This window comes from Lissotriton vulgaris, chromosome 5 (assembly GCF_964263255.1).
Source record: "Lissotriton vulgaris chromosome 5, aLisVul1.2, whole genome shotgun sequence".
Taxonomy (NCBI): domain Eukaryota; kingdom Metazoa; phylum Chordata; class Amphibia; order Caudata; family Salamandridae; genus Lissotriton; species Lissotriton vulgaris.
In genome coordinates, this window is record NC_141693.1 from 1,679,918,712 (window position 1) to 1,679,946,048 (window position 27,337).

The following is a 27,337-nucleotide window of genomic DNA, read 5'->3' on the forward strand; positions in this document are numbered from 1 at the left end:
TTCCTGTAACTCGCTTCACTGAAACTAACTACTATAACAGCCTTCACTTGGTTATTAATTACCTTTAGCCCTAAGTTTTGAGTGAGTCAATGGCTGATCTCATCACTTTGCAGTATACCAAAGCTGCAACCAGTGCTTTAACACAGGGTGAAGTATAATTTATAGTCTAAATAAAGCCTACACTAGGTAATCATCTCAAATGTTTTGTGATGTCACGTTATGCAAACCAACACTTGGGGAAAAAACAACGGATGCCACTTTCTCTTGTGATGCTCTCTCAAATTTAAAAAGATCTACAATTGTTGACTAAGCCTGGGATGAGTAGCTGAGCACTACTGGCTACTCTATATGCGCAGCCAGTCACCACAGAGAAGCATTGTGGCTATTCTGAAAACCCTAGCCTGATCTCCAAGCAAATGACTAAAGTTATGCCTTCAGAGCATGAACGTTATGTTTTTTTTTTATTTTTATGGCAAAATTCTCACCTAGGGCGCTATCCTGGTGCCTAATGAAGTACGTTGTGGCCCTGGCTGAGACCTACTGGAATAGCCAGGCTTTCAGTTTCTTGCAAAATGGAAGGACTGAGCTAGTGACTTTGATGTGCTCTGGGAGGCCATTCCACGCTTTGGGAGCCAGGTATGAGAAGCGCGCCTGCAACCTCAGGTCCCAGATGCAGGGGAGGTGGGAAAGTAGGAGGACGGCCAAGCTGAGGTTTCTGGTTAAAGATGGAATTTGATGCAGTTGCTCAGGTATTTGGGGCTTAGATTTTGTAGGACTTTGTATGTGTGCACGACAAGCTTGAAAGAGCGGGTTTGTGAACTGCTTGTTCCAGTGGATGTCTTTTAGGTGTGTGAAAATGTGAGTATAGAATGGGAGTTAGAGCGTGAGTCTAGCTGCAGGATTTTGAATGACCTGGAATCTCTTGGTGAGATGTGTGGTGATGCCGACATAGAGTGTGTTCTTGTAGTCCAGCTTTCTGGAGACCAGCGACAATGTGGCAGTTATAAGGGTGTTGAGCGGGAGCCAACTGAAAAAGTTTCTGAGGAGCTTCAAGGTGAGGAAGCTGGGGAAGGTCACTGTGTTGATCTGACTGGTCATTGTAAGTTGTTTGTCCACAATTACCCCCAGGCTCCTTGCTTGGTTAGACAGGTTAGTCCTAGTTCAGCAGGATACCAGGCGTGGGTCCACAGTGAGGTCTCCTTTCCGAAGATTAATATCTCTGTCTTGGCAGAACCGAGATTTAGTCAGTAGGTCTTCCTCCAGGTAGGAACCTCAGACATAGGGGTGGTGAACGTCATACGGGCGTTGGTGGTGTTGTTGTTGTTAGAGAGAGAGGGAGAGAATGAACTGGGTGCTTTTGGCATATGAGATGATGCTGATTCAGTGTGTGCGAAGTATATTGGTGAGCGGTGCCATGTGGAACTTGAACATCATGGGGCTGAGCAAGGATCCTTGGAGCATTCTGCAGATCAGGTTGCCGGCAGCAGAGGTATATGGCATCACGCTGACAGACTGGGTGCGCCTCGTGAGGAAGGAGCTGATCCATCAAAGGGTGAGTACCTCTATGCAGGTTTAATGGAGGTGTTGGATGATATCAGTCTGTAGTTTACCAGCGTCTTCAAGTCTACTGAGGGTTTATTCATGAGGGATAGTATGGTGGCATATTTACAGGCAACTGGGAGAGTGGCTGTGGTGATGGAGATGTTGAGTATTGGATTGAGTGCGACGCAGATGGGGTCAAGTCCTTTGGCAAAGGTAAGATGTCAGTAGGGATCTGAGGGGGATCTCGAGTTGATAGAGCGCATGGTGGTGGTGGTGTCTGGAGAGTGGATCTGTTAGTGCTTCTTTTTTTACATCCTGTGTATGTCTCCACCACTTTTCTAGTTGTTTATGTCATTTGGAGAGTTGCAGTTCTTCTGCCTACAAGCTAGATTGAGGTCTGGTCTTAGGGGTGGTGATGGTTTTGAACTGGGCCAGAGAATCTGATGTTGAAATTTGTGATGGATCAGCAAAGGTCTTGGTATTGGTGCTTGGTGGATGGTGGGTGTGGAGCTCTGAGCTTCATGTTTCCTCAGGGATCTTTTTCCAATTGCGTTAAGCTGTCCTCCTTTGGTGGTGGAGATGCAGGCTGAAGCAGACAAGGCAGTGGTTGGTCCAGGTGAGGGAGGCGGGCCTATCCACTGTGATGCCAGAGAAGTTGGTAAAGACAGAGTCAAAGAGATGCATGTGGTGTGAGTTGGGCCCTAGTAGAGTCTGAGTGTGTTTACATCTACCACATGGTGGTGGGCATTTTGGTCTGTGTGATCTTCCAGGTAGAAAGAACCCTTTTTCCAGACTACAATTTCTCTGGGAAGGTATCCTTTTAACAGGCCGAAACTGGTTGTTATAAGACAGAGTCAGGGTGTGTTGAGCCATTATCACTCAATGACACCCATCATTTACAGTAATAATCTTTTCTTGTTTTAAATCTACCCTGTGTACTCTATGAATAAAGGATATTATCCTGGGATTACACAGAGGTTGTTTTGTTTTAGAATATCTGGACTCCTTTGTTGACTCGAACCACCTTATTCTGAGTTCCCTTTTCTCCTTTATTTATTTATTTATAACGTTTTGTATAGCACAAATGTGACCCTTACTGGTATCAGAGCGCTTCATAATTTTGGGTAAGAGGGATACAGTATTGGGAAGCAAAACATTTGCTACTTAATTATGCAAGACGCGTGCAAGGCTTCTGTAGGTATCTGAACTTTCACATAAGAGTAGGGCGGATACAGTAATGGGTGAGGAACATTCGAACATATGTATGTATAACGCATGCTAACAATGTTATTCCCAGGTATATAACCATGTCAAAAGTCAATCAAGAAAACCGAATAAAGAGCAGTAATGGAGTCTAGGAGCCAAGGCATATTAGGGCAGTAACTTGAGCATTAGGATTTTTTTCACTTCCTTTTTGAAGGAAGTGTTGGAGGAGATTTCTGGAGGAAGAGATTTCCAAATCTTTGAGGCAATACCAGAGAATGCTCTGTTACTCGATCTCTTTTTGTGGAAAATCTGTGGTTTCAGAAGCATTGTACTTGCACTTCGTGATGCTCTGCTGCCCCCTGATAGTTCTAGTTTTTGAGCCAGATAGATGGGGGTCTTGAAATGAAGGGCTTTGTGCATCATGCAGGAGATTTTTAACTGTATTCTCGCCTTGTATCTTAACCAGTTTAGGAATTTTAGGGCTGGGGATATGTTTTCTTTTCTTTTTGTTCCAGTAATCAATCTAGCTGCTTCATTAAGGGAAGCCCTTAGTGGGGCCAGGCTCTGTTTGGGGAGACCACATAGCATGGAACTGCTGTAGTCTAGTCTTGGCAAAACTAGAACTTGTACCGCCAGTTTGAAGTTTTTCTGTGGAAGGAATGGTTTGAGATTCCTTAGTATACTCAACTTATGTTTAGCTCCTTTGGCTGCATTGCTGATATGGTTCTTCATATTCAAGTGCATTTCTAGAGTGATTCCGAGGGATTTAGCTGTTTCACTACTGGAGGGCCGAAAAGGAGTTTCAAGAATATCACTAATGATGCCCTTGAGCCGTATATAAAGAATTATAGCTGCTCCTCCTCGGGAGATGCAGATGAAGCAGCTGTACTGCTTTCTGACTCTATCACCAAGGCGGTTGATGAGTTGGCTCCCCCATCCTTTAGATATTCGGCTCGTTGTAAGCCCACTGCCCCGTGGTATACGGAATCACTAAGACTTCTACGACAAGGCTGTAGAAGACAGGAAAGAAAATGGAGGAAAGCGTGGGACCCCATTGAAAGGGAAGTACATAAGGGTCTGTTAACTGACTACAAATCTAGTGTCATTAGGGAAAAACAGCAGTACTTCTCGAATCTCACTACTTCTCTCACCTCCTCTAGGGAGCTTTTTAAGATCGTCGACTCCCTCTGCTCCCTTCAGGTTCCTGATCCTGTTGTGGGCTCACAGGAGCTCTGTAACAACATATCAGAGTTTTTCCATAAGAAAATTGAGGACATCTATCTCACGTTGGAAACCCAGAGAAAGTTTTTAAGTGATTCCTCTCTCCAAACCTTGAGCAATCTAGAAGTTTGGACTAGAGATTACTCCAATAGTTTAACGGATTTTCCGTTACTTACTCTGGAAGGTCTTGAACTTTTACTTGATAGGACTAAATCCTCATCCCCTCTTGATCCTTGCCCTTTGAAGATATTGAAGGAATGCAGATCTATACTGCTCCCACCACTTTTAGAAGTCATGAATGGTGTTATAACCCAAGGAACCTTCCCCATAGTATGGAAGAGGGCGATAGTGAAGCCTCTACTCAAGAAGTCCACGCTGGATCCGGAACAGTTGAAAAACTTTAGACCTATTTCACTGTTACCCGCCCCTGCAAAGATTCTTGAGTCCCACCTTAACTTCCATCTTACTACCTTTCTGGAATCCTCTGGGTATCTTGACAGCTCCCAGCATGGATTCCGAAAGGCACATAGTACTGAGACAGCCTTGACTATGGTGGCAAATAACATTCGTATGAAGGTGGATGCTGGCCAAACCACAGTGTTGGTACTATTGGACCTCTCCGCGGCGTTTGATACCCTGTCTCCCTCGATTCTTACATCTCGGCTGAGGGAGGCAGGGATCTCCGGTATGGCTCTGAATCTTCTGCACTCCTTTTTACAGCGAAGAGAGCAGAGAGTCAAGCTTGGTGAATTTCTCTCCCCTGCTATGTCCTTGCAGTGTGGGGTGCCACAAGGGTCGGCTCTTAGTCCGACCCTATTTAACATTTATGTCGCCCCCCCTTGCAAGGCTAGTAAAATCTCAGGGGATGGAATTGGTGTCATACGCCGATGACACTCAAATCATGGTGTCACTGGCCCATTCAGTGTCAACATCTGCCACCAACTTCAGGATCTGTATGCAGACAGTCTCTGACTGGATGCTTCAGAATTCCCTGAAGTTGAATGGCGACAAAACTGAGATCCTGGTCTTTGGCAAAGACCAGGATATCTGGTCTGACAAGTGGTGGCCGTCCTCGCTGGGAACCTGTCCATCTCCTTCCCAGTCCGCCAGAAACCTTGGCATAATCTTTGACACCTCCTTGTCTATGACTCTGCAGGTCAACCGTACGGTTGCCACCTGCTGGGGGGTGTTAAAGATTCTTAAGAGGATTCTTCACTATCTCTCTCCCTCAGCACGTAAGCAGGTGGCAGTGGCATTGGTGAGTTCCAGGTTGGACTACTGTAATGCGCTCTATGCAGACTCCAACAAGGGACTCATTCAGCGACTTCAGGTCGTTCAAAATGCGGCTGCGCGTTTTGTTTTGGCACTCCCCAATGCTTCATCAGCCACGATGGCTAGAAAGAGTCTTCATTGGCTCCCCATTCATATGAGGATCTCGTTTAAGATCCTATGCCTAGCCTATCGAGCTCTGGCAGATGGCGCTTCTGATCCCCTTGGTACTTTGTTGACCCGTTACCAGCCTTGTAGATCTTTGAGATCCTCAGAGATGAATCTGCTGGTTGTTCCACGTGCCAAAAGGGTACGCTGGGGAAATAGAGCATTTTCAATTGTTGCCCCCAAACTATGGAACGTGCTGCCCCATGAGATTAAGATGCAACCCTCTCTGTCTTCTTTTAAAAAAGCGCTTAAGACCTGGTGTTTCGTCAAGGCCTACCCGCAATAGGAGTATACTCTGATAGCTGGTATTGTTTGGTTATGCACCTTGACGCCCTTTGGGCTTAGTTGCGCTATAGAAATTGCTTTTCATTCATTCATTCATTCAATAATGTGGGGGGAGCAGTTGAAGGCTGTGAGGTGTTTCCTCCAAAGGTGAATCTTGGGAATGGAATTAGGAGGAGAGATGAGAGGAATTCAATATCGGATGTGTTGAGCATGAGGTAGTTGTCAGTGAGCCGGTTTTGAGTGTTCATCAGGAGGAGTGAGGTGATGTCTTCTGGGCGAGTGATTTTGAGATAAAGTTGAGTGTCATCCGCATACATATGAAAAAGAATGTTCGCGGAGTTCAAGGCATTTGCTAACAGTTCCAAGAGTAAATTCAAGAGTATGGGTGATAGGATGGACCACTGTGGTACCCCCATAGTTACTTTACGGGGCTGAGAAATAGATTGATTCAGTGGGATCTGTTTTGAAGGAAGGAAGTGAACCAATTCAATACCGACCCTGATAAGCTCATCCTGCGTTCTAGAGTAGATATTAATTTGATATGGTTCACAGAGTCGAAGTCGCAAGATAAAGCAAGGAGGATCAATAAGGAAGATTCATTATGGTCTAGGAACTTTAAAATGTCATCCATGAGGAGCGTGAGTGCAGATACTGTGATATGCCCTCTTCGGAAACCAGATTGATGATAATCCAACAATTGGAATTTCTCAATGTGTGAGAAGAGTTAAATTAGCACACATTTTTCAAGAAGTTTCGTCAGAGTGGGGATGTTGAAAATGGGATGGAAGTTGTTCAGATTGGAGCTGTCAGTGTTAGTTTTTTTTAGAAGGGTGGATACCTGTGCTGCTTTTAGACAGTCAGGGATCGTGCCTTGCACTAGTGAAGCACTGACAATCTTGAACCACAAGCAGAGGATGGAGGCTTTTATTTCCTTGAAGATGGTAGGTGGAAGAGGGTTGCTGAAGTGGTTAGACCGATTGTTCCCAATAGGCTCTGCACATTGGAATAATATATCCTATAGATTTGACGTAGGTCTCTATCGAATATACTAAACTTAATAGTGCGTGCCAGCTAGCTCAGAGGTTACTAGAAACTATCTCAAATTCACAAGAAGGGATTAGTTTCCTACAACCGCATAAACATGACAACTTTGTTTCCCTAGGACTGGAATACCTATCTTCAGAGTCGTAGAAACAATAGATAAGTATTTCACTCAGTCAATCGTGCATGCTTTGTTTCTACAGAGTTGCAGAGAAATAGTGAGACAGGTGTTTTCAATAAAAGGTTTATTGAACAGTCTTATTTCTCATGCAAGAGAGGTGAACTGCTACAATCGTTAGACAGAATGCAAAGTATAATGCGTACAGCGAGAATAGTATTATAAAATAATACTGTAAGAGCATTGCATGGTTTCTAAGCCATTTAAAAATACATACATAAATACACAGGCTAAAATACTCAACTGGTGCTTCTAAAATACGCCTACCCCAATGTACCTAACCTAAGTCTAGTACAATGGAGGAAGTAAGTATGGTCTTTAGCATAGGTTTAGTTTTGCCAAGAATCTACCAAAGGTTTCTCTAGGTTCTAATCAGCTCCATATCTTTAGAATGAAGGAGGTCTAGTATCTCTGTCTTTGGACTCGATTTCCCAACATCCCGCAAGGGAAGTCAGAAACACTGGAGCTGGATTTCCCAGCAGAGGAGGGCAGCTTCCTGATCAGTGTGTCAGCTGGAGAGTCAGCTACCTACGGCACTTGCTGTAGCGAGCTGCGATGGGCAAGTAGGTCGACGAACTGCTCCGTGCCATCGTACTTTGCCAAAGCAAGTGAAGGTATATTTATGTTAAGGAATACCATTGACGTAAAGTCGGGCATATGAACGTCATGAATGAACCCCTAGGGAATAGTTGTTCATTGTAAAACTAACCAAGTTCTTGGAGAAATCAATATTCAAGCTGATTTTCCAAGAAATCGTTGTGACGTTTGGAGAACGGATGGAAGTAGCCATGTCTGTATTTGAGTAGCATGGGCTATGCCTAAATAAGGGCTTGACTTCTATGCCTATATAAGGGCAATGCGAATTGTACCCATATAAGGGCATGAATCGGGAAAATCCATTCGGAATCTAAAACGACATACAACACCCACTCCACTTTCTTATGTATGACTTTTACTAAGTTCTAAACAGGTAAAACATATCTAAACATGATGTGTTAAAACCCACCCAAAATACATTAAAATGCATTGGTACTGGTTGTATATGCAAAGAGCATTTGTGCTGCACGCATTTAAAACAGTGTTTCATTCGGAGCATATAGCTGACATTTTGCAAATGCTATCTGAACGAATCGTGAAAATACATTTATGAAATGGCTCATAAATACAGAAGAAAAAGGTGCCTAAACCATTTCATGTCATAATACATATAACTGTTGGTATGAGTACAAGGTCAAATATTGGTTCTGGAAGTTTTTCAAAGAATTATAGTTCTCTATGAATAGTTCTACTTTAAGCAGATTACTTTGTGCAAAAAAGAAATAATACAATTTGGAAAACAAAAATTAATCATAGGAAAAAGAGTTCAAAAGATAGAACTTTATTTTGAAAAAATGAAGGTCGAATTCAGAGTCTCTCAGAACACTGTGTACCAAAATCAAAAGTCAGTGTTATTGTTTTGTGAAAACATCAAATCTTCTAAGTCTGTAAGAAATGTGTCTACCATTGTAGGTGAAAGTTAGATTACCTCGTTAAGAAGATCAACCGCACATAGATGTGAAGCCTCGCCGCCAGCATTAGTTGATTAGCAATGTTCGAATCAGATGGTCCCTGTGTGCCTCTTGTTTCTCGTACCTCAGCAGTAGCATTTTGCGTCTGTTAGATCTCAATGAATGCCGTCATCAGAATTGGTAGGCACCGGGGACAACACAGTGCATGAGCCGTTACTGGTCCGAGCAAAGTATCAACATCTGTTGGCATGACTGATGGGAGTGTGAGACATGTGTCTAACACGTATTCTTCTCCGCATAGCAGGCAGCGTAGAACAGGTAAGATGCAATCTTGCCAAATTGGTCTGAATGATAGAAACCATGTGGTATTCAATTCTCTTAGACGAGGTAGTCCCAGAATTTGAACAATGCGCTCACAACACTTCATCGCCAGTAGAGTTGTCTCCAAGGTGAACTGGGTGTCGCTGGTGAATTGACTTGCCATATCGCAGCAGTAGGAGCAAAAATAGTATCCCTGCAGCGAGTCCCAAAATGAGAGGCAATCCGCCAAACACAGGGTGCACGAAGTTTGGAAATATTCCTAGGACTGCTTCAAAAGGTGCTAACAGTCCTGAAAATACTGCCTTAAATACATGTACAGTACCACTCGTATCAGACATATTTAAGATACGACTTAACATTTCTGAGAAATGTATAGGGCAATTTGTAGTTAAAAGGGCATGTATCTCTGCAGAAGTCCTTGCGACTTGCAGATCATACGTTTCTTTGGCCGAGGTCAGTGGCACAGTTTTTTGTAAAAGAATGGCTTTCATTCTGCTTAAATTATCAATTCGTATAGAAGACATGTTCAGTGAAGGCCAAAGTGGCGACTCCCGGTCTGTCTTGGTTTTAGGAAACAATACTTGCATACAGCAAGTGACCCTGGCTGACACAGTTACTAGATAGGGTAAACCTGGCAACATGCCACATCAGCTGTGATCATTCAACATGAGGAAACTTCCATTAGAAAGCTGTCCAAAAATTGGATCAATCACCGCAGCTGGTGAACCTTGCAGGTGGAAGGATAAGTTGTTAGAGGAACCATCGTAGGCCCCATGTAAATTAATACCCTGACAAAGGAGAGAACCGCTCAGTGCTTTTTCACAATTTCTACCAACAAGAAACACTTCTTTTCCCCCACTCCAACATCTGTGTGTGTATGGTAATTCCCAGAATGTCTTGATGTACTCTTTACCCAACCTTTCATATGTGCCTGCTGTTATCTGTTTTAGGCAATATTGAAAATGGAAAATTGTAACAGGCAGAGTATTTATTCGGTATATTATCCATTCTGTGGCTGGTCTTTCAGCGACAGTTAATGGCAATCTTTCCAGTTTTTCAATGCTCAGCACCGTATAGTCTGCTCCCCTCTGTGCCAGTTTGATCTGTTTATCAGTGAGATTAAATTCTGAAAACAGTGACATAGTATTGATTTAACGCCAAGGCACATAGCCTGAATGAAGGTTTTGTAACGTCCAGCCTAATAGCATTATAGAACGTAATTGCGACTGACCATATTGCAACATGACCAAGTCCTGTTTCATGATGTCTATGGCAGAAGATACCATGCTGCCAAAGAATATATCCTGGACGACAGAGTCGTTAACCCATTGTCAACTACAGAGAGAGGTTTCTCTAAGTTAATACGATCAATTTCAAGTATTCTTTCTGCAGTCTCTGATTGCGTAATCTTCCATGCTTCATTATATGCAGCATAAACATTTACGACGCAGTTTTCTTGGTCCTAGCAAGAATTCCCTAAGATCAGCGCCCTCTTTAAGTAAAGATAAGTGTTGTTTAACATCCTTAATTGTAGATCTATGTAGCCATTCAAGGCATAGTTTCCCTAAACTGTATGTTGTTACTATTCCTGGATGCTGTCTCTGAACATATCTTGGATCTGGCCTAGTGAATTTGAACCCCTGTGTTTTATTCAGGAACCTATCCTGACAGTTGTTTGTGTCTGTGGGCCAGAATAACCATTTATTCCAATCTGGATCTGTTCTGTTGTGATGCAATATAGTATGTACGTCGACCTCCCCCTCTAAAGTGTTACTGCTATCAGGTGTAGGTGAAGTATGGATGGATTGTTTAAGTCTTTTATCTTGGCTAACCGAAGACAAGACAGTGTCATTCAAAAACATAATTTGCTCGGGGATGATGCAGGCTCTAAATAAAGCTTCTATCCCCTGAACTTCCCAATCTTTTGTGCCCCAGTTTTTGTCTCAATGTTGTCTTTCCAAAAGTCAAAACCTAATGTAGACAGCTGAGCATAAAAGGCTGCAGAATAAATGTGTTTGGTATTTGTCAACATACGTTTCTTTCTTGTCTTATTAACATTTTTAAAGTAAAATGATTCTGGATTGGAAGTATTAAAACCTGAAAAGTATGGAAACTTTCCCAAAAACATTTTCGAGCTACCATTAATACATTTCTAGGATTTTCAGATTTGTGCAAGAAATGATGACCATAGTGATTATAACAATACATTTGTTCATAATCTGATGAACCTTCTAAGTAATTCATGATTTGTAAATACAGCAGACATTTTTAAGTCTGACATCATATTATTAACAGTCTCAAAGTCCCAATCATCAGAAAAGGTACTAAATGAAACAAAGTCATTCAAGGAAATCTTGAACTCGTATAGAATCTTCAACAGCTCTGACAGGCCAAAAATGTCATAATCAGTTCTGTCCCGGTATAGGAAAGGCTGTGATGTTCACTGATTTATTTATTTTCTTAAATATCTTTATTGGTCTTTTATTTCTTCATATAATTCCATAATCAGAGAATACATGGCAAAGCAAAATGTGAAAAAAAGTATACATCCACTGATCACAAGTCTCTTTGTTCACGATGAGATGATTTGTGTGGCTTGAGGAGTAAGTTGATGTTCTTACTTGCTGTGTCCATTTTTACATATCTTCCATTTATCAGCATTCCCAAAGTTATTACCAGAGTCATCCAAAGTAGAAGAAAAAGCACCCCCAACACAATTCAAAGTTCAATCCATTGTGAAACCAGATAAGTCTTTTCCAGGTGATGAAAAAGTTCTGTTGGAGGGCGTGGCTTGGATGCCGAGGAGGTAGGCAGCGTGAGCTCGGAGCTCCGCGCCCGATCCTGAAAAATATCCTGAATATCTGGTCGGACCCCGACGAAACTGATATAATCCGATACTGGAAGGTGCCACGGAGGGTCCGGCGCCGACGGCGGTCGACTCGAGACCGTTCCCAGCCCGGTATTCGATTCTGAGAGTTGGACTCAGGCGTGAAGTCATCGAGCTAAGATGGCGGCGGTGGCATGAGGCACGGAGACGACGGAGTCGCAGGCCCGGAGCCACTTTAAAGGCTGCTACTCTTCTCCGATAAGAGGTGTAGGCGGACGCATCTGATCCCTCTCGGGGCGCTGGGGTGGACCTTTCGCGCGCCGCCGGGTGTGGATGAGATCCGGACCCTTGGTAGTGGCGGCGACAACATGGCGACAACCCAGTGACGATGACCCCGGCTCTTTGAGTACGACTGGCGCCAGACGGCTCGACGGTCTGTCGGAAACCCTGATCCCGAGTGGCGGCTTTGGCACCAGAGTCTAGAGTGGTGCTCAAGGAGTGGAACACAGCGGGCCTTACCCACTACTGTTACAGGGGGACTTTCCTAGGGGCGAGGCCCTGCGAAGTGCGGAGCGGGTGCAGAGGCAGCTTTGGAGGCCACCACTCGTGCCAGCCCAGATGGGGAAGCCGAAAGGGAAGGGGGATGGTGCGACCGACACCGAAGCCACAGAAGGAGCGGATCGAGACCAGTCGGCGCTGCAGCGTATGCAGGACCGTATCCTGGAGGCCATCGCCACCACAAAGGACGTCTTGCAGCAGGATATAGCCCAGGTGGCGACGGGCTTGGGACTCCTGAAAGCTGAACACGATAAGCTCAAGGATAGGGTGAAATCTGTGGAAATCACGGTTCAGGAATTGGCCCCGGCCCATGCAGCGGTGAAGGCGCAGATGGCGGATGTGATGGATCGATTGAAGGTGCTGGAACGGAGGGCCGAGGACGCGGAAAACCGGAATAGGCGCAACAACGTACGCCTCGTAGGCCTGCCGGAAAAAATCGAAGGAGACGATATGGTGGGCTATCTCGACAACTGGTTACGAACTGAGGTGGCATCAGAGGGATTGTCCCCCTTCTTCTCCCTTGAGCGAGCGCATAGGGTGCCGGCGCGTCCGCCGGCCCCAGGCCTCCCGCCTCGCCCAGTGGTGTTCAAGTTGCTCCATTATAGGGACAGAGACTGGTTATTGCAGAGAGCCAGGGAGGCAGGACCCTTTCAAGTGGACAACAACAGGGTCACTATGTTCCCAGACTATTCATTTGAGACGCAGAGGCTCAGGGCTAATTTCTTGTCCCTTAAGCGGGAGCTCCGTGGTGAAGGCATCAAGTACTCCCTGCTCTTCCCGGCGAAGCTGAGAGTGGTGGTGGATGAACAGACACTCTTCTTTACGTCCTCGGCGGACGCCTGGGCCTGGTGGGACACTTACAAAGCGGGAACAGATGGCGCCAAGGCCAGGGAGGAGGAGGCTAAGGTGGCACAACCGATCAGGAAATCTCAACGGATCAGGGAGAACCGCAGGAGGACCGGCAGGCCTTCGGTGTCGCAGACGGAGACGGAGAGGCTGGCGGCCCTACAGGCAGTGGCAAACTTATCCAAAAACACCAGGAGCCAGTCCGGAAAGGGTACGGAATCGGAGGACCCGGGCACGGGCTCGGAGACGGGACTTTCGGAATTTGGTGGAGCCCGAGGCCCTATCGTGACGCCGCAGACTTCGGAGGAGATCCTTGAGGTGTGTTAACTTGGACTAGTGGAGTGGACTCGCTGGTTGGACACCGGGGCGTTGGGCCCGAGGCAGCGGAACACTGTTACATGAGGTTTCGGGGCGCTATGATGTGGGGATTGTGGGGTGGAGTATGCGGGACTGATTTGCTTTCACGAACCTTTTGCATCGAGCCGTGCCCTACTGGCCCTTAAGGTCATCGCAGTGGAGACTGCGAACGTTACTGCCTTTCTTTGAGGGGTGGTTGGGAGTGTTGGTTTGGATGGGGGTGCTTCCAATTGCGGGGGGGCCTGTCCTGGGGGGGTGGGAAATGAGAGCAGTTGGGGTTGCTCTGGGTGTTGTTGTTGGAGGGGGGGTTTGGTTTCCTGTTTGGAGAGGGTGGGGGGGTCAGTCCGTGGTCGAGGAGCGTGCAAGGTCAATGATTTCTATTGTTCGGTCTGAATGGGCAAAGGGGAATGGCTAGTACCGGGGCATTGAAATGTGTGTCCTGGAATGTGCGGGGTATGCAGTCCATGACACGTAGGCATAAAGTTCAGGCATACCTCAAGCGTAGGGGGGTGCACATTGCGTTCCTGCAAGAAACACATCTTAACAAGCAGGAAGGGATTGCGCTACAGAGGCGATGGAGGGGGCAGTTGTTCAATACGACGTTCTCAGCTTTTGCAAGGGGGGCGCTAATTTGGATACGAGCAGGGGTTCCCTTCCAGGTTACTAAAACATTGGTGGACCCTGAGGGCAGATATGTGGCGGTGGAGGGGAGGCTAAGAGGCAGGGTAGTGTCTCTCTGCAGTGTGTACGCTCCTAATGTGGATCTGCCCGCATTTTTGTCAGTACTGTCGGGTAAACTGGCGGGCTATTTGGCGGGGCCGGTGCTCCTGGGGGGGGGAATTTCAATTCGGTGGAGGATGTAGTTTTGGATAGGTCCCATCCCCCACTGCACGCATCCCCAGTGCATAGGGTGGCCAAGCGCAGGCGGGAGTGGCAGGAGAGTTGGGCCCTCACGGATGCATGGAGGGCGTTACACCCCACTACTAGGGACTACTCCTTTCACTCGCAGTTGCATGATCTACATGTTAGACTGGACGCGTTTTTGTGTTCATCATATGTACTTTCTGCGGTGGGGGGGGGCGGAATATTTGGCTCGGACGATGTCGGACCACAACCCTTTGTTGTTATCCCTGAACTGGATGGTGGCCGTTAATTGCGTACCAACATGGCGCCTGCAACCCGATACCCTGGATGACTTGTTGTTCAGGGAGGCCCTTGGAGACTGTATGGAGTGTTATTTTGAGGAGAACAGTGGCTCGGCCTCCACGAGGGCGGTGGAGTGGGATGCGTTTAAGGTGGTGGTGCGAGGGCACTGTATTGGACACACGGCTGGGGCTCGCAAGACTTTGTTGGATGATTTGGATAAGGCTGAGACGCGGTTGAGGGAACTGGAGAGGGGTCGCCCGAATCACCCTGAGTTGCAGGAGGGGCTTAGTGGAGCCAGGGAGGGGCTGGCAGTGGAACTGGAAAGGCTGCGCAGCTTTGATCATAAAACATACACGACGAGGGCGCATGCGGAAGGCGATAAGGCGGGGTCTATGCTGGCGTGGCTTGCCAACCCAGTCAGGAGGGGTATGCCGATCCTGATGATCCAGGAGACAGGGGAGGAGCCCTGCCATACCCAACCGGGATACTGAATAAGTTTCGGGCGTATTATGAGTCTCTATGAGAGTGGAGAAACAGGGGGGATGGATGAGCTGGGCGATTTCTTGGACGGTCTACAACTGCCGAGGGTGGAAGACACAGAGGCAGAGGAGATGGGTCGGCCCATTACGATCGGGGAGATAGGGTGTGCAGTAAAACAAATGGCCAGAAATAAGACCCCGGGTCTCGACGGACTCCCGATCGAGTTTTATAGTAAATACCTGGAGTACCTTGCTCCCCGGCTGCGAGAAGTCTACAACGAGGCACAATCGAGGGGTTGGCTCCCGGGCTCCATGTGTGAAGCCATCATGATCCCGCTCTTAAAACCGGGCAGAGAGGGGGCGGCTCTATCCTCCTACCGTCCGTTGTCCATGCTGACAACGGACTACAAGATCCTGAGTAAAATTCTTGCCAACAGGCTGCTAGTGCACATGACTGGCCTTGTTAATAAGGACCAGTGCGGTTTTATCCCGACGCGCAACACCGCCCACAATATCCGAAGGCTTACGAGATTGATGGGGGCAGACTGGCCGGGCGCTGTCTCTCCATTTGTTCTCTCTATTGACATAGAGAAGGCCTTCGACAGTCTTGAATGGGGGTACTTGTATGAGGTGATGCGGCGCTTCGGGCTGGGGGACGGATACATAAACTGGACCAAGGTCCTGTACACTGACGCGGTTGCGAGAGTCCGGGTGGGCACTCTGATCTCGAGGCAATACCCTGTCCGCCGAGGCACTAGGCAGGGGTGCTCCCTGTCTCCTCTCTTGTTTGCCCTGGCGATGGAACCCTTCGCTGTGGAGGCCAGGTCGGGCCGCCACTATGCCGGATTATCGTATAGGGGCAGGCCGCATCTCATTTCTTTATACGCAGATGATCTGCTGATGTTTTTGGCTAACGCGGGCCCAGAGCTTTCGGGGGCAAGACAGCTGTTGGAGCGGTTCGGCCGGTTATCAGGCCTGAGGGTCAACTGGCCTAAGTCCTGCTTATTCCCCCTGCGATCAGGAGAACCGTGCCCACTCACGGCGCAGGAACTCCGTTGGGAACCACGCTGTCTGCATTATCTGGGAGTTTATATCTATCACACTCCGGCGGATTTGCTGGAAGGTAACATCACCCGTTGTATTAATGCTCTGCGTGGGAGCATGGATTTCTGGTCTACACTGCTGCTTTCCCTGGCTGGTCGGATCTCCCTGCTTAAGATGGTGGCCCTGCCAAGGCTGTTGTATTATTTTAGGACGCTCCCGGTGTGGATCCCGAGCTCTATTTTTCGGCGCCTGAGATCTCTGGTCATAGCGTTCTTATGGGGCACGGGGAGGAGGCGCATAGCGCTAGACACTCTGATACGCCCCAAGGATGAAGGAGGTTTGGCGGTGCCTGATTTTGAAGGGTATCATCTGGCGGCGCAGCTGCAGATCTTCACCCAGGAGGTCGCGAGAGTGTATAGGGGCTCTGAGGAAGCGAGAGCAGAAGGTACCCCACGACACGTGCTGGCATACATCACACTGCACCAGAAGCTCCTGGCTGGGGACCTGACGGCTGAGGAGCAGACGTTCCGACTTTGCTGGAACCGGGCACGCAAGCGAGCGGGGGTCCGCCTTATGTACGCTCCTGAAATCCCGTTGGGGATGGTTACGGCCCTCCCTCACGGAGGGGACTGGTCGCGCTTACTGGGGTGGGAGGAGGCGGGGATACACATGCTGGGCGACTTATATGAGGATGGGGTACTGCTGCCGTTTCAGGAATTGCAGGAGCGGTTCGACCTACCGAGGGGCGACTACTTGTTGCACGCGGCAATCACGGGCGCCATGCAGGCTCACTGGGGGGAAGGACTGCAGGAACCGGGCGCCTCTATGGCATGTCAATACACGATGATGGCAGCAGGGACCTTTAAGGCCGTCACCTGCTTGTACTCCAGGATGCTGCGGGAGACCCTGCAGCCTCTAGCGGCTCTGAAGGCCAAATGGGAGCTGGACCTCCAATTGGAGATCCCTGATACGACCTGGAGCCAGTTGCTGAGACGAGTACGGAAAAGCTCGAGAAACACCAGGTTTCAGTTAATCCATTTTTACATCATTCACAGGGCATACCTCACGCCGGGGAAAATACGACAATATTTTGGGGTGGAACAAGCTGCTTGCCCCAGGTGTAATACGGTTGGTGCAGACTTGGGTCACATGATGTGGGACTGCCCATCCCTGGGGGACTACTGGCAGGAAATTGGGAGAACCCTGAATAGTGTAACAGACAGGGACATTCAGTACACGAAAGCAGTGGGGGTCCTCCATTGGTTTCCACACACGCCTAGAAATAAGACTACCAGCAAATTTATAGACTTAGGGCTAATTCTGGCTAAGCGGGAGATAACGAGAAATTGGAAATCGAGAACAGGGCCCACTTATAAAAGATGGTATGGGGAATGCCTGCGGTGGGCGGCGTGTGAGAGCACCTTGAGGTACCAGGTGGCCTGGAGAACGAATGATGAGAAGGCTATGGAGAGGGCAACTGCGTGGGAAATGATGGTGCAGGAGCTCCGAGAAACAGCTGACGAGGAGCGGGAGGAAGTGGGGGAACTGGATACGGCTAACCCTGTCACCTTACCGGGGGACACACCTTAGTGAAAGTATGTACTTCCTACGCCACAACAGACGTTCTTTCGGCAGTGATTTAGCACAGCGCGACCACGGGGGGAAGGAAGTTGGAATTGGCGGGCTGTTGGGGATCGAAATTGTGGGGTGGGGGAGGGGTGAAAATTACAAAAGCAACCCAGCATTTCTCTTGATACTACTAGTGTCAGACAATGTAAGGCATTACAAGGACTTCTAATGGACGGAGGCTGAACCGCGCCTAAAGAGAGAGCGAACCCCCCGGAATGGAGAACAGTAGACAATGTCATTTCTTGTTTTAGGTGGATTTATGATTTTGGATCTAATGTCTGTACAATTATATTGGTGATGCAATAAAAATGATGTTAAAAAAAAAAAAAATGAAAAAGTTCTGTTGCTTGTTTTTTCAAAGTTCTTTTTGCTGGTGTTGTTTCAGGTTCGCTGGGATCCTCGGAAAATGTATCAAAGTTAATGAAATAGCCAGAGGCAGTTCTGTCAATTGTTGGGATGCATCAGGATTCATTGAAATCGCTGGAACCACTCGATCACTTGTTACATTTGTATAGTCACATGCTATTTCATTGTAGACAGGCGTTTCTTGACGAACTGTTATTTGCGTTTCAAGAAGCACAAGTTCCATAGCTTGTTTGCTTAGTCCGTCATTTCGCACTGCAGATTCTTCAAAGGTGATGAATCTCTCAGTTTGAACCTCTTAGATAGTAGCCAGATTCGGGCGTCTGCTACATCTTTGGAGTCCACTTGGACTCCTGCTTATGATCGGCCACATGATGTGGTTTGACCAGGTCGAATGACACAAACCTGTTCTTCTTCTTTCCAGCAAGGGCGGCAGTAATACTGTTCTTGATCCGTGGATTGCTAGGACAGGTACTGGTTGTCTGTAACAAGGCCCAAATTCCTTCTTGTCCGTGATCTTTTCTCTGACTAGATCCCCAATCTTTGGAATCCAGACAGGCCTTGCTGGGACAGTCGGTTTCTCTTCAGTGGTTGTTGGCTTCAGGAACACATTACTTTGTTTCGTTCTTATTCCATTTAAGTCCTGCAAAACAGCCAAACGATCTTTGATATCAAAGGGTTTTTGGTCTACCACTGAAGTCTGACAATCGAGGTCCAATATTATCATTCTGGTCCCAAAAAGGACTTCATATGGAGTGATTCCCCCTAGAGAACTTCTTGGCAGATTGCTAAGACTACGTTGGACACTTAATAGATGTTTGACCCACCCATAACCCGAGCCTAATACCCTAGCTGTTATAGATTGCTTTATGTCCTGTTTTTTTCTCTCCTCTACCGAATTTCCCTCAGGATGGAATGGACTAAGGTACCGCAACGCAACACCCAGATTGGCCATGGCCTCCTTGTAAGCTCAAGAGCTAAACTCAGGACCCTGGTCAGAATGTAGCGTACCGACTGCGTATGTGCAGATAAAGACTCACAAATCTTTTATAACAGTTTGAGCGTCAGCCGAGCACTAAGGCTACATCCAAATGAATCTCGTCTTAATATTTGTGGGAATGCATCTGTCCATAGGGACGTCTGCGTGTAGAAAGTCTAATGCTGTCTAACAATGGTGTCTGTACTGGGCTGGCTGTGCAATAGTCAGGTATCTTGCGGCATTCTGTGCTGCGATCTCTATTGCAGCCTGTACAGTCAATGACAAACATGTGAATGTGAGCATTCATTCCTGCCCACCAGTATGTCTCTTTAACAGTTAATATTGTTTTAGAGATCCCTTGATGTATCAGACCCTCTCCCAAATGTGCTTCGTGTATCAAAGCAACTCTAAGTTTCCTGTTTGGAATCACTCTACCCCCCACTCCAGGGATTTGAGCAAAAGGAACGGAATTTGCATCAAATATGTATGAGTATTCGAGTGTAAACTTATTAGGTAACGCTGTACCACTGCCTTTGCTTGTTGCATTGATAGCTAGGATTATTTCGCCGTCTATTTTTGTTTTTGAACAAGTGATTGCAGCTACGGAAGCTGTTTGCACAGCTGCCTTTGCGGCTTCATCAGCCAATGAATTTCTTGCAACGTGAACACCATCACGTTGATGACTCAGCGTATGTATCACGTGAGTGTTTTGTAGTTCTTGTCGTAACTGAACTACTTGTTCCCAAAGCAACTTATGCTTGATTGTGCCACCTTTGGCATCTTTGTAACCGTTTTGAATCTAGTTCTGCAAGTATTCATTGTAAGACTAAACACAATAATACGAATCGCACACTATGAGTGTGGGTAATTCGCGATCAGTATTCTCAAGCGCCATCTTATATGCTTGTAGTTCAGCTTGCTGAGCTGTACAATCTCCTAGAGATCGGGTTTTAGTGATCATCGGTCGGAATTTGCCATCTCCCCAACGACCTCTAACAATCGCGCATGCAGCACTCTATGCTTGTTTACCCCCCATAGCGGGCTGTGCTGATCCATCAGTATAAATTATACATTCATACTGCTCTAGAGGCAGAATTCCAGTAGGCAGAGGACATTCATTTTCGTATTGTAGAAATTGTTGTGTTTTCAGATATGGGTCGAACACGTATTCAACGTCTGCTGCAGCAAGAGAATTAACCCATTGTATCCATCTCAGTTGTAATGCTTTTAGCATTTGGAATGCTTGCTTTCGTCACTGCCTCTAAGGCAGGTACAGGTGTAATGACCATAATGCGTTTACCTTGTGTGAGAGCTCTCTCTTTTGCTACTGCAGTTTGAACAGCTGTCAGAATTTTTTCTGTCAAAGTGAATTTAATTTCTGCTTGTGTGTACACGTGTGATTTGTAAGCTTTTGGTACTTTTTCATCTTCGTTAAAAGTTAAATATGTGACTCCGCATCGTCCCGAAATGATTCAGATCACTAAGTTGCGTATGTTTACGCGAGTTTGTAAATGTTTTGTTACCAACATGTCTGTTTGGACCAAACACAAAATTTCAGTGTGTTTTTGTGTACAATTAACTGTTTTGAAATCAGGTTTGATTAATTTGTAGAGAGGTTTAACCCTTTTTGCATAATTTAGAATGTATGTTCTTCCAAAATTCAGGAAACCTAGAATCAACTGTAAGTTTTTAAGCATTTTAAGAGGTTGGAGCAGCACACATTTTTACTAAAAAAATTGGCTGCCAAGTTTTTGCCTTCACTTGATAATTCATATCCTAGAGAAAGGACGTTCAGATGGGCAATTCTTAATTTCTTAAAATGTAATTTATACCCTTCAGAGGCTAAGCCCAGTATAACGGTGTTCACCCTGTTCAAGTGCCTATCCAAGTCATCGTCTGTTAGACAGATGTCATCTACATATGATAGAGCTTCATCATCATATGTTGTAGTACCTCTGTTACTCTAGCTGAAAATAACCCAGGACTATTCTTGAATCCCTGAGGGAGACGACAGAAGTGACAATGTATCCCCATAATTGAGAAAGCGGTCAATACCTGCTTTCATGTGCAATGTTTTGACAGAAGAAACCGTTAGAAATATCTAATGTGGTTTGGTACTTTTTACGCACAATGTTATTCATCAATGCAGCACTGTGTGCATTTTGTACTGCAAAAGTTTTGCAACAAGAGTTTAAATGTCTGCAATCCAATACTAGACGATATGTATTGTCTGATTTGGAGACAGGAAACAAAGGATTGTTAATGGACGAGGTGCATGTTTCAATCCCCCCTTGGTATTCAAGTTGATCTAATATCTCCCTGGCCTGTTTTTCAGCTTCTTGCTTAACTGGATACTGCCTCATCCCATCCTACATGATTTTTGTATAATGCAGGAGCCTGGGCTACTGCCCATTTCCTGGCATAAGTATATTTTAAATGAATTGGAATGTGGTTGGAGAAGGCTGGCATAATGATGTTCTCGTCATGTGGGCACTCCCCGACAAATTCTGGTGGCCAGCCTTGTTAAGTGAGAAGTATGTCATAACCCAGATAGAGACGCTCCCAAAAGAGTGCTCTTATTTTTCTTCTTATAGCTCCCTCCATCCGGAGTGTTACTTCATATAACTTATGTGGAGAACTAACCCTGGTATCTGCAGTTTCAACTTGAATGTACTCATTCAAGTCCACTGATTCCAGATGATCCGTCAAGTTCTTGCGAGCTATGGTGACTTCTGCTGCGCTGTCCAACATTGTCTGAGCCTACTCCCCGTTTATGAGTTGTGTCCTCAAGATCATTGGCATGTCTTATCTTTAGACCTGCTACCTTCTTTTTAGTGAATTGAGTTTTCTTTTTTTTCTGAACGTGTTGATAGTCTTTGGACTTCACGTGTTCCTCCTTGTGTTCTGACCTTCCTCTTCTTTCGTATTTCTGTGACCAAGTCTGAAAGGTACAAGAGTAACGTGTATCAGTATCTTGTTATCTATCAGGTTTTCTCAAATTATCCCTGTTCCTGAGGTTGTACCTCCTTTCAGAGGGTTCCTTTTGAGGAGACCTTCCCCTGGAATGAGAACGCTTCTCTTTAGAAGTTTGTTTACTGTTTTCCCACTTCTTTTTAGAAGGAGTAGGATTGTTTTTAGTAAAGACCTTTAACCGTGTAATTCTATAAAATTTTGTATATTACTAAGTAATTTTTCATCCGACATTGATTCAATTTCTGGGTCAGGTCTGTAGTTGGCTAAAGCTAGCCATGTTACTCCTGGTCTACCTAGTGGACCGAGCCTGGTAATGTGATTTATACGTTTTAGGGTGCCTTTAAACCAGAGCTCATGCTCTTGGTATGTTAGTGGAATTTCAATATCCTCGAAAGGAATGTATTCCTCTGGTGGATCATCTTCTTTGTAGAAGTGAAACACTTTCGTTCTTGGATCTGCTTCAGGGAAGATTATCCAAAATAGAATACCTCTGTCTGGTGATATTCGTGTGCCTCTATCACAAAAACTACCCTACCACCTCTTACTGATAGGCCATTTCTTATAAGTGTTATAGTGATGGTTTTTCTTACATTTTCAGAAATGCTTACAGCATCGTCGTCGGTTTCTTGAAAACCTGTATAGTTTAAAGTTTGTACGGCGTGGTCGCCTATAGCTCCACTGGCCCCGGGAAGTACTTTGTCGGCCATTTTGTTGACTGAAAGTTTTCAGAGCAAGTTTCAAGGAAACAAAGATAAGGTGCACAATATTTTGGGACACTGTATCCTTCAACGTTGAATAATCCAAAAAGCTAATGCATAGGATTTTCGTCCCACACAGCTATGGCGGATATTTTATCCTTTTACCCACTCCAGCTGTCTATTGGAGTATTACCGAAAAAGGGGTCTCTGAGAAAAGCACGAGTGAGTTACTTTAGTATCTAGCGTTAAATGTGTGCCTTACCAAACGTTGGGCGCCATGTAGTGTAGTTCCTATAATCCCAATAGGCTCTGTGCATTGGAATAATATATCCTATAGATTTTACGTAGGACTTAGGTCAGTAGGTCTCTATCGAATATACTAAACTTAATAGATAGTGTCAGCTAGCTCAGAGGTCACTAGAAACTTTCTCGAATTCACAAGAAGGGATTCGTTTCTGACAACCTCATAAACATGACAACTTTGTTTCCCTCAGACTGGAATAACTATCTTCAGAGTCGTGGAAACAATAGATAAGTATTTTACTCAGTCAATCGTGCATGCTTCGTTTATACAGAGTTGCAGAGAAATAGTGAGACGAGCATTTTCAATAAAAGGTTTATTGAACAGTCTTCTTTCTTATGCAAAAGAGGTGAACTGCTACAATCGTTAGACAAAATGCAAAGTATAATGCGTACAGTGAGAATAGTATTATAAAATAATACTATAAGAGCATTGTATGGTTTCTAAGCCAAATAAACATACATACATAAATACACAGGCTAAAATACTCAACTGATGCTTTTAGAATACACCTACCCCAATGTACCTAACCTAAGTCTAGTACGTGGGAGGAAGTAAGTATGGTCTTTAGCATAGGTTTAGTTTTGCCAAGAATCTACCAAAGGTTTCTCTGGGTTCTAATCAGCTCCATATCTTTAGAATGAAGGAGGTCTGGTAATTCTGTCTTTGGACTCGATTTCCCAACACCCCGCAAGGGAAGTCAGAAACACTGGAGCTGGATTTCTCAGCAGAGGAGGGCAGCTTCCTGATCAGTGTGTCAGCTGGAGAGTCAGCTACCTACAGCACTTTCTGTAGTGATCTGCAATGGGCAAGTAGGTCGACGAACTGCTCTGAGCCACTGTGCTTTGCCAAAGCAAGTGAAGGTATATTTATACCTTGAAGGTGTTTAAAAATGCCATGTTTGACGTAAAGTTGGGCATATGAACGTCATGAATTAACCCTAGGGAATAGATGTTCATTGTAAAACTAACTGTGTTCTTTGGAGAAATCAATATTCAAGCAAGGGGAAGTACCTAACGGCTTAAGCTGGTTTTCCAAGAAATCTTTGTGACGTTTGGTGAACGGAGGGAAGTAGCCATGTCTGTATTTGGGTAACATGGGCTATACCTAGAAAAGGGCTTGATTTCTATGCTTATATAGGGGCAACGCAAATTGTGCCTATATAAGGGAATGAATCTGGAAAATCCATTCGGAATCTAAAATGACATACAACAGGATTGATTGCAAGAAGAATGTTGTAAATGTTACTTTCGCTGAGGTGAGTAAAGGTGTGTCAAGATGCATTGTTCTTGAGACTTAACCTAGAGGGATGAGTGGCTCTTGGCGGGTAAGTGGGGCTGTGGTTTCATACATTAGGAGATGAGCCCTCTTTGATTCAATATCTATATTGATGCTGTTAGTTTTCTAACCCTTTGGGTTAAGGTTGAGACCACTGGATTGGCAACTGTCCTAACTTGGTGGGGCGGACAGAGGCAGAGCTTCAAGGGGGTGTTTGGGGTGTTAAACCCCCTAAAACAAGTATTATTTAATAAATAGTTGAGTTCAGTTGGGTAAGGTATGGTGTGTGCCGGATTTCACATGGGATTTTCAAATACTCAGACAAACACAGACACACACTTGTCTCTGTTTTGAAGGTCTTCAAACATGGTTATTTTAGAAAATCACAATCTGTATTTCTTTCGCTTTTCACTGGCGTTTAAGCGACCCTCATGCACTGATTCTCATATAACATGATATGCCAAAGTGATATTCGGAAAATCTGAAGCTTACACCTCCCTCCCCCTCCAGTCTTACTGACCAAGAAACACCCCTGGGGGGGCGGTCTGGCCGATAATGAAGCATGCCACAAACAAGTGGGTGAGGCCTTTCCTTCCATAAACACATGGTTGTTCATGAAGACTAGTATAGCTGGTCCTCATATCCATTAACTAGGGGATTCCCCATAGAGCATAGGTGAGCCACTCCTGGCTGTCCTAACTTTTTGAGAGTTTAGCGTATTGAGTGGAGGCTGTAGGGCAGAGATCTGGTCCTCTACCTCTCTTTTGTGTAGTTATACTTGCATGGGTTGACATGGCAGACACATTGAATGCAAAATTTCTACTGATTGGCTGCCTGTGCCATCAGGGTTTGGGACCAAAGGTTAAAGCACTGAAAAAAATATTTAAAGAACATGTGCTCGTCTGATTTTTGCGACAATGTGGATAGGTGTCAAGAATGCGTTACTCTAACCACCAATGAGTGACACTTAGCAGGACTGGGTACTATTGCTTGTTTAACGTTGTTAATGAGCAACAATATGGGGCACCTAATATTCCATGAAACTCGGATAATACAGTCATCTAAGAATAATGTGACCCTAGCAATCACTTAAAATAAAGTATATACTTTATTTTAAATGATTTAAGGGGAACATTGTTCTTGGGTGACTGTTTGATGTTTCCATCTGACGTGCTGGAAGTGTAGTGCTTCAAAGGGCCAAATTGACCTCTAGACTCAGCCTTTGATCCTCTGAGGAGAATCTATAGCAAACATGTCTTAAGGGTTCCAACAAGGGCCCCAGGAAACTCTGATTTCTGTAAACCAAAACACATCTCCCTCCTAACGTATCAAATTTTGATATTCATGACAGAGCAGAGCATAAGGTAGAGCCTGAAACAAAAAGATGAAAAACTGAATCCTCCATGTTGCAATTAGACACAATATAAATGTAGGATAAAATAAGGCAAAACACAATCTTACCAAAGCTTTAATGAAGCAGAAACATGCCATTGTAGATGTACTAGAGAAAATACAAATCATAAATGACTTCCTGTAGAACAGCATTTTCATTACCATCAGGAGATGGAGGCAAGGGCTGATAAAGGCCATACAGAACTATTATCATGAAATAGTTGTATAAGATAATGTCGCCAATTGAAAATGATAAATATATGTGTATTTAGTTTATGAAAAAAGTCCTAAGTGTCCGGAGATTTAGATACAAAACCTTGAAAAGTTGGGGTTTGCATAAGGTTACCAGATGACTCTCTTTGATCAGGGCACAATACTCACTTCTGTGGATTTACTTTGATGGCTTAGGCTCTGAATTTGAGTCAGACATAGCAGAATTATTGCATGGAATTCTGCTGTACCTGATCAAGACTGGCCTGGTATTACCACACATGTTTTTTCTGGATGTGGGGACATCAAGCCAGATTTTACTGACCAGTAATTCCAGGAGGTAAAATGATGTGCGGCCAAACCTTGACCCCAGTCTCTAACATATTTATTTTTCTCTGTCAAATCTATTGTTCCTTTCCCTACTCAACCCTTTCACTGCAGACCCACAGGCTATCCACTGTTCCCATTCACCACATGCTCAAAGCTTGCAGGGGTAACAGGGTCTAAGTGAATTCTGGAAGTCGCAGTCCTCATTCGCTTCCGTTGACCCACACCTGAAAGCAATTTTTTTTTAAAGAACAGCCCAGTAATGGGCATTGCATCCTTGATAACATGGAGTCTTCTGGTAAATACAGTTTTACTGGTCAGTGGCCCCATACTCTTGGGTAGTAGAAAAAGAGAAAGACTTATTATTTTTCAAACAAGCTTTGAAGACTTGAGCCTCTCTTTCCTGCAATAAGGATCAGTCTTGGGTGGAGTGCATTTTGTCAATCTGCATGAAGGTTGGGAGGGAGAAGAATAAGAGACAATCCTATAAACTGAGAAAAGCAGAGGTAGAAGTATACATAAAGATGTTCTTATTCCTTCATGCAGGCCACCACATCACATGGAAGAACAGTAGCAAAATCTCTCTGGCCTATAATGAAGGACCTTTAGTTGAGCGTACCAATGGCTGGACTGACATTCCCCGCATGGCAAGTATCCAAGAAAATCTCACGTATATGTAATTGGGGCTACACAAACCCCGTTGCTCTCTTTGCAAAATATCAGTGGAGTGGAACCTGGTAGCGATTGGATGACTGGAGGCAAAATGGAAATATTTATGGTCTGAGTTTTCAATATTATTTGCAGTGACACACTTCTCCAAATGTTCGTAGCATCAAGGCTTGGGGACTTCAAACATTAGCAACTTTAGTCAGGGTCCAGCAGAGGCATTGACCCTAAGGCCTTCATCTTAAGGCAGAACTCTGGGTGAAAGTTCAGGTCAAAATAAGGACTTGTTGGGAGAACTGGATAGACCCCCCAGTAATTCTCCATTCCTTCTGGCCCATCCTGTAATGGGTGGGATTGTGCCTACCACCATAGGTGGGGAATAGCTTATTTCCCTGGCCACTCGTAATGAGGGCATCAATTCCACATAGTTATACGTTATAATTAATAAAAAGAATGGAATGCTTTACACCCATATTTGCTGTGGACAGTGGTTTATTAATAAGCGTGATGTCACTGAGTTACAGC

The 27,337-nt window shown here is 45.3% G+C and overlaps 1 protein-coding gene across 2 annotated transcripts in view; it reads right to left on the reverse strand.

Moving 5' to 3' along the window:
* KCNH6 (potassium voltage-gated channel subfamily H member 6) overlaps positions 1 to 27,337 on the reverse strand; it is a 997,202-nt gene that overhangs the window by 23,199 nt on the left and 946,666 nt on the right. The gene's annotated exons all lie outside the window — the stretch shown is intronic.